This window comes from Nannospalax galili, unplaced genomic scaffold, assembly GCF_000622305.1.
Source record: "Nannospalax galili isolate Female #2095 unplaced genomic scaffold, S.galili_v1.0 scaffold290, whole genome shotgun sequence".
NCBI classification, from domain to species: domain Eukaryota; kingdom Metazoa; phylum Chordata; class Mammalia; order Rodentia; family Spalacidae; genus Nannospalax; species Nannospalax galili.
In genome coordinates this window covers 6339239-6347971 of record NW_008331486.1, presented here as the reverse complement: position 1 = coordinate 6347971, position 8733 = coordinate 6339239, and positions in this window count along the sequence as shown.

Genomic DNA, 8733 nt, shown 5'->3' with positions numbered 1-8733 from the left:
CCTGCTGCATCCTCCAACCTTCTCAGCAATAGGGTCCTCGAGTCCGCTGCCTGCTGGGGTGTACACGGTCTGAATGCTGAACTGAGCGGTAGGCCTCGCCCCATCACCACTCTGCAATGGTGCCTTGGCTCAAGACATCAGAAGGGTCATCAGTGACGTGGGGCTAACGAGCACACTCATCTGTCCAGTCCTTGCACAGTGCATTCACCCAGTGCACACGGGCTCATCAGCCCAGCCGGGCACATTATTCCGTGCATGAGATGAACACACACCTCAGAAACCAGCTGAGAGAAAAGCCAGCCAACTCTCCAGACCGGACGGACACCCTCCCTGCCCTCCCTGTTAGCCGCTTTCAAAGCGAATGGCAACAGAGTGCCAGGAACAAGTCTGGCTGTGGTTAGTGGCTGGCTGGTGGGCAAGCACCCTTCCTGGCAGTTCAAGGACCAGGTAGAAAACTCCAGGACCTGCAGGCTTTAGGGACTCCACCCTGCCCCTCCCCTCTGGCTTACTAACTCCTTAGGGCCTTGTTATTTTTCTTACTGCAGCCCCCAGGGTGTGGTAAGTTCGCTACAGGCAGCGACTGTCAGGGCTTTTTAGTTGAAATTCTTGAGAGGGCTGGCAGAGGTCCTGCTCCAACTGAGCCTGGACCCATCAATCACAGATCATCAGTTGGCCGAAGGCAGCTGTCCTCCACAGAGACTTCACTATGATCCAGTGGGAGGGCATGGCTCCTGAGGCCCTACACAGGGAGGAGGAGCAGGACCAGCAGTGAGGAACACTGACATCAGAGCAACAGAAATGAAGACTCAAAGAGACCAGAAAGAGTGACTGGGGACACGGTGACAACACAGTCTCTGGGGCAGCTGCCATCTGTTGAGTTTCACCCTTGCATTCAGCCTCGTACTGGGCACCTGTGTCCTCCCAGCCACTCCAATAGGCTAGAGCTATCGTCATCTCCGTTGTATAGATGACAAAACAGACACACAATGGTAAGTTAAATAACTTAGCTAAATAGTGCTATTAATAAAACAATGTAATTAGCACTGAATTACCATGTAGGATTTCCCATGTGCTGAACAGTATTCATTTGTAATATCAATGTATTTCATGTTCTCACCAAAGACTTATGAGTGTTATTAATGTCTGGCTGGCCTGGAACTCTCTATGTGGACCAAGCTAACCTCAAAGCCACGGGGATCCAATTGCTGTCTCTGCCTCCCAATTGCTGTGTGCCACTGTGCCCAGCCCTAATATCACCATCAAATTTTTAAAATTTTATTTATTTTTATTTGTATGAGTGTTTTAACTGCATGTGTGTAAGTGCACTCATGCGTGCAGTACCTACAGAGGTCAGAAGAGGGTGTTGGATCCCTTGGAACTGGAGTTTCAGGCTGTTGTTATCTGCCCTGTGGGTGCTGGGAACCCAACTGGGGTCCTCTAAAAGAGCAGCCAGTGCTCTTAACTGCTGAGCCATTTCTGCTGCCCCCAGTAACTCCATTTTAAAGATGAGGCCAGGGGCTGGAGAGAGGGCTCAGCAGTTAAGAACACTGGTTGTTCTTGCAGAAGACCTGGGTTCGAATCCCAACACCCGCATGGCAGCTAACCACTGTCCATAACTCCAGTTCTAGGGGATCCGATGGCCTCTTCTGTCCTCTGTGGGCATTGCATGACACGGGTGCACTTACCTACATGCAGGCAATACACTCATACATTAAAATAAATAAATAAATAAAATGTTAAAAAAAAATAAAGATGAGGCAGATGAAGCTCAGGGAGGTTAAATACCTTGACCAAGATCACACAGCAATTTGTAGGGCTAGAATTTGAACCCTGGGCTGTGCACTGCAGGAGCCTATCACTCCTCAGAAGCCTAGATGCTTCCCAGTCAGCCTGAGACACCCAGCCAGTGCAACTGAGTTGGCGCGCAGCAGGAGCTCTGGAAGCACGGGCTGCATCTCAAATGTGCCTGTCTTCTGGGGCCTGGGGGCCCGACTAGCCAGGAGGTCGAGACCCCTGGCCCTTGTCCATCCACCTCTGTCCCACATCACCCAGGGCAGTCCACTCTTCCGGTAAAGCTGTTTCAACTTACCTCTGACAGTCACATTTATCATTAAAAATAAATTCATCCTGACTCCCCGTGGCTTGGGAAGGTACCGTGCAGTGATTCAATGGGCTTGTCACCCTCGCGGTTAGGCGCGAAGAGCTGAACAACTGGATGGTCTCCAGCATCAGCTTCTCATTTTCTGCACTGGAGCCAGAAATGTACAGTGGGCTGACATTTAATTTAGAATCCAACATACCTTGACATAAACCCATAATACAAAGGCGGGGGTGGGGTTGGGGCTGCCAAGCCTGGCAGGGGGTGGGGGCATCCAAGTGACAGGGTGGATTTCTTTCTTTCTTTTTAGTTTTTATTTTTGCTTTGTCAACATTGAATGGTGATGACAGGCCAGGGACTGCCATCAAAGGCGAGAATTATGGAAAGTGTGCATGTGTGTGTATGTGTATGTGGGTGGGTGGAGTCCTCATGTTAACTGTGTGTGGACACCAGGCCCATGCCCTCAATCCACCAGGATGCCATTGAGTCCATCAGATGTCAAGAGAAAAGTATGTGCCAAGGCTGAGCTGACCCAGCTGAGGCTGGAGCCCAATAGCGGGACAGTACAGTCATCATAGGCATGGACGACACCCGCCTTCCCGTCTCTCTACTCCCTGCCCTTCCTCCAGCTCCTCAGACATATCCTTAGTGCTCAATAAATACAGAGCAGGAAGGAAAAGATGTCATTTTAAACATGTAAGCACAGTCCCTCTTAGGAAGAAAGCTGGGTTTTATTGGACAGAACGTTCTGATGGACCATTTAGTTGTCGAAATTGGAGGTTCAATGGACTGAGGGGATGGAGATGGCTCAGTAGGTAAAATGCTTGCTTTGCAGGCATGAGCACCTGAGTTTGGATCCCCAGCACCCTCAGAAAAGCTAGATGTAGTACATCTGTAACCCAACACTGGGGTCATGAAGACAGGTGGATCCCTGGGTCTTGCCGGCCAGTCAATGTGGCTGAAACAGCAAACTCCAGGTTCACTGAGAGACCCTGTCTCAAAAAAGAAAGTGGATCCAGGTGTGGTGGCTCACACTTCTAATCCCAGCACTCGGGAAGCAGAGGCGGGCAGATCTTTGTGAGTTTGAGGCCAGCCTGGTCTACATAGTGAGTTCTAGACCAGCCAGAGCTACATATTGAGGCCCTGTCTCAAAATAAATAATAAATAAATAAAAATAGGTGGTCCACACACACAAACATGTATAAACAAATGTAATTAAAAATATAAGAAAATTGCCAGGTGTGGTGGTGCACACCTGTAGTCCCAGCACTTGGGAGGCAGAAGCAGGCGGATCTCTGTGAGTTCAAGGCCAGCCTGGTCTACATAGTGAGTTCCAGGCCAGCTGGGGCTACAGGGAGACCTTGTCTCAAAAAGACAAATATATATATATATATATGAAAATAAAGTGGAGAATGACGGAGGATGAAACCCGATGTCAGCCTCTGGCTCCCCACATGCACACAGAGGGGAGCAAGCACACCATACACATGATGTATACCACACACACACACGCACATGCACACCCAGACACACACTAGAGGTTTGAGACTGGCTGAGGAGGAGAAAGGAGAATGCAACAGATAACCCAGGGAAATATAGCCTAGGCCAATGGAGTCTTGGACAATGGGAGAGGAGAGTACGGGAGGGGAAGGATGGAAGCTGGGCAGAGGTAGAAACCAGGGCGTTTGCTCTTCCACTGAAAATGGCTCTCAGCACACCCTGCCCATCACCCCTTCACCCTGACGAGGGCTGTCCTGCTCAAGAGCCTAGTGTTCCTGAGGCTTGGGAGAAATGGAGGTAGGCCCCACGTGGTGCCAAAGCTGGGGAAGATCATATAGGCAACTGGGAAGGGAGGGACCCCCAGAGGGGTAGGAATTCACACCAGGCAAGAAAACCAACCAGGAAGGACAGGGGAGTGCTTGACCTTGAGATGCCTAGCTTGCATTTGGAGATCCAGCCTTGCCTGTGTTCTGTGTACAAGGCACCTACGTGCCACTTGGCATCGTCAGTGGAGCCTCAGCGTGCCTGAGAGACGGCACCATGATTTCTTCCTTCTTCTTTTTGATTTTTTAAATTTTATTTTAAATTATGTGTTTTTATATGTCTGTGCACATGTGTTCAAGGAGTTCAGAAGAGGGCATCAGATTCTCTGGAGTTGGAGTTACTAGCACCCTATGTGGGTGCTGGGAACCGAACTTGGGTCTTCTATAAGAGCAGTACTTGCTTTTAACCACTGAGCCATCCTTCAAGCACCTGCTAAGGCTTCTTATCCCTGTTTCACAGAGGGAAGCCTGTGGTGGTAAGCACCTTGTTCAAGGTTGTATATCTTGAAAGTGTCACAATGTGAATCTAAACTCCCCAGTCTGATTCTAGAACCCCTACTTGAAATTTTAAATTATTAAATTGCTTGAGGCAGGCCCTGGCTGGCCTGGAACTTGCTATGTCCATCAGGCTAGCCTAGAACTCACGGAGATCTGCTTGCCTCTGCTTCCTGAATGTTGAGATACAGGCATGCACCACTACGCCTGCTGTGCTGGACAGCTTTAGTGTCAACTTGACACACCTGGGTAGAGGGAGCCTCAATTGGTGAATTGCCTCCATTGGACTGGCCTGTGGCCATGTCTGGGGGCATCTTCTTAATTATTGAGTGATGTGGGAGGGCCTACCCACTGTGGGTGGTGCCACCCCTGAGCAGGTGGGCCCATGTTGTATAAGAAAGCAGGCTGAGCACAGGCCAGAGGAGCAAGCCAGTAAGCAGCGTTCCTCCATGGCCTGTGCTTCAGCTCCTGCCTCCAGGCTCCTGCTCTGAGTTCCTACCTTGGGCTCCCTCAGTGATGAACTGTAACCCAGAAGATGTAAGCCAAATAAACCCTTTCCTCCCCAAGTTGGTATTGGTCAGAGTGTTTTGTCACAGCAATGGAGAAACAAACTAGAACAGATATTGGTACCAGAGAGTGGAACGTTGCTGTGACGGACCTGACCTTGGTGTTTTTAGGAGGACTGTGGAAGTGTTTGGAACTTTGGACTGGAAAAGTCATTGAGTGCTTAGAGTTTGTTACTGTGGAGCTTGGGACAGTTATGCTGAAAGAGTTGTAGAAGATGGAGGCCTGGCTTGTGACGCTTCAAAGGGAAGTGGAGACCATCAGGGCTGTTTGTGTGAGATTTTGAATTGAGAATCTGTGAGTTCTGGTCGGCTGGGGCTGAAGAATCAGCTGTAAGTAACAAGAGACCAGCATCACTGTGGCAAAATCTTCTGGGAAGTAGTTCCTCAAGGTCAGCACAGAAACTATGATCCAGAGGGGGCCCGAGCCTCTATCTCAAGCTGGAAGCAGGACTTGGTAATGTGTAGGAATCTCCTGCATGGTTCTGGTGTTGAAAGGGTGAAGGGGTCACAGAGAGCAGCTGAGGTTTGGCACCCTGAGAGGCCAGGAAAGGCCATTGGTGAAAGTGCACCCTCAGTTGCAGTGAAGATCCCGGGACTGAAGGGATCGTGGAGAGAATCTGAGGCTTTGTACCCCGAGAGACTAGAAGAGGCCATTGGTGAGGGTGCAGCCTCAGTTTCAGTGGAGACCCCAGCTTTTTGGAGATGCCGGGACCATGGGACGACCACCAAGGGCAGCAACAGGTGTGGAATGGAAACTGGGTGTGCTGTGGACGGCAGAGTCAGAGAAGTGGAGCTGCCAAAACTCTTTGGAGCCCAGAAGATTGTGAGTGAATCCCAGATGTCCAGCCTTGAGCTGCTTTTCTGGAGGTAGGTTTTGCTTAGGTGTGCCCGATTCTTCCCTTTGAAATAAAAGTATTTGTTTTGGATTTTACAGGAGCCCATAGTTAAAAGATTTTAAAAGAGACTATGAACTTTTAAGTGTTTGTATTTTTAAAATATTTTATTTTTATGTGTATGCATATATTGCCTGTACATAGATAAGTGCACCCATGTCATGCAATGCCCTCAGGACAGAAGAGGCTGTCGGATCCCCTGGAACTGGAGCTATTGACAGTTGTTAGCTGCCATGTGGGTCTGGGATTTGAATCTGGGTCTTCTGCAAGACCATTCAGTGTTCTTAACTGCTGATCCATCTCTCCAGCCCCAGTGTTTGGATTTTTTAAGGAATGTGGGACTTTTAAGGTTGTACTGTCTTATGTTGTGATATTTTTAACATATCTTGGGGACAAGAAATGGAAAGGTTATGGTTTAACAGTGATGTTTGTGTGTCTGTGTCAAGTTGACAAGGGGTCAATTGTGTTGGACAGCTTTAGTTGTCAATGTGACACACCTGGGTAGAGGGAGCCCCAATTGGGGAATCGCCTCCATTGGACTGGCCTGTGGCCATGTCTGAAGGGCATCTTCTTGATTGAGTGATGTGGGAGGGCCCAGCCCACTGCGGGTGGTGCCACCCCTGGGCAGGTGGGCCTATGTTACATAAGAAAGCAGGCTGAGCAGGGGCCAGGTGAGTAAGCCAGTAAGCAGCGTTCCTCCATGGCCTGTGCTTCAGCTCCTGCCTCCAGGTTCCTGCCCTGAGTTCCTACCTTGGGCTCCCTGGTGATGAACTGTGACCCAGGAGATGTAAGCCGAATAAACCCTTTTCTCCTCAAAGGTTTGGCTGTTTTATTTATTATCATTTGTGTGGGTCCACATGCCGTGACATGCATGTGGAGGACAAAGGACAACTTAGGGAGTTTCTTTTACTTTTAAGTGGGTTCTAGGGATCAAACAGGTTGCCGGGCTTACTTGGCAAGCACCTTTCCTGCTGGGCCATCTCACTGGCACCAGAATCCCACTTGAAACTCACTGCTTCAGGGTGTGGGGACCCTGGGGCCGTGAACACTTGAGTTGCACAGGCTGAATGAAGGAACTGGGTTGAGTCCCAACTTACAAGTGGCCCAACTTTCAAAAACAACACTTGCCTTCTTTCCTTCCTTTCTTCCTCTTTTTTCTTTGAGACGGGGCTTACTATGTTGCCCTAACTGGCCTGGAACTCATATGTAGCCCAGGCTAGCCTCACACTGCAGCAATCCTCCTGCCTCTGCCTCCTAGGTGCTGGGATCATAGGTGTGCATTATCATACCCAAGCCTTGTCCATCTTTTCTGTTCTGTCTATTGTGTATCACCCTCTGAGTCCCTGGTCCTGTTCCTGGACCATTTCCTCATCCCTCCCAGTGTGGTTGTTTCCTCGTGCGTGTGTTTTGTGACTTTGGACTATGAACTCCATCTTCGTCAGGACTTATCTGTGGGAATCAGTTGTGGTCTGGCTCTGGAGTTTTCCTTCCTCCAAACCAGGAGCATAAGTCTTCCATGTAGAGGAATTTCGGATCTGAAGAAGCCACACGAACAGGCCTGTGGCTAAAATTTCCAGGAATATTGCCGTTTGTATGCATTCATAAAGGATGTGGCCAAGGCTTCATGTTGGGTTTGGCTCCTCCCCTGACCTTTCCTGGAGCCTAAGGCCCATGTCCTGGGCCATGAAATCCAAGAACAGGGTTCCCATAACTGCTAACCCTACTGGGCCACAGGACATCAGTCCTGGCTTCTCTTTGTTGATTTCCCCCATTTTTTGGTGAGTTTAGCTATGGGTTTAAAATGATTGTCATTTTGTACCCAGGCTTTGTCTTTGTACCTATGTTTTGGTTATGAGCACAGTGTTCCACCTTATGGGAGAAGAAAAGCTCCTTCCTATAGCCAACTTTAGAAAATAACAAAAATCAAATTTTCATGTAATAAAGTGCTTTGGGAGCTGTAGAGGCCACTCAGCCATTAAGAGCACTTGCTGCTTTTGCAGAGGACCTTAGTTCGGTTCCCAGTGCCCACATCTGGTGACTCACAGCTACCTGTTCTGTAACTCTAGTCTTTGGGAATTCAATGCCCTCTTCTGGCCTTTGCAAGCACTGTTCTCACATGCACCCCTCCCCATATACATAATAAAAAATAAAATCCTTTTCAAAAAGGCACAGACATTTTGTGTTTGTGTATGTGTGTTTTATGTACAGGGGTGTGCATGCACATGTATGCATGTGTATGCAGAGGCCTTCAGTGTCCCTTTTCAGGTGTTATTTTTTTAAGACAGTCTCCACTAGGACTCGAGGCTCACCTTTTATTTAGGCTGGTTGGCCAGTGAGCCCCAGGGATCCTCCCGTAGCCACCACCTCATTACAAGCACACACCGTCATGCCCAGCTTTTTAAAAAATTTTGTTATATCTTATTTATCTTATTTTATGTGTGTGCTTCACCTGAATATGTATAAGTGCATCACATGCATGCAGTGCCTTCAGAAGAGGACATAGGTCTCCTGGAGCTTATGGACCAGGTTAGACACCATATGGGTGCTAGGAACTAAACCTAGGTCCTCTACAAAGAGTAGCCAGTGCTTTTAACAGCTGAGCCATCTCTCCAGCCTGTACACAGCTTTTTACAGGGATCCAATTCAGGCCCTCATACTTGCAGGCACTTACTGACTGAGCCATCTCTCCAGTCCCAAATTTACAGCTTGCAGGGGGTATTTTGTCCAATCAACCAATCAGCACACAAGTCACTCCCTGTACTCCTTCCTGCTCACAACCCCTCACAGATAACCACAGTTCTAGGTTCTGTCACCAGAGACAGCTTCACCTTCACCTTGCTGGGTTGTTTTTTTTTTTT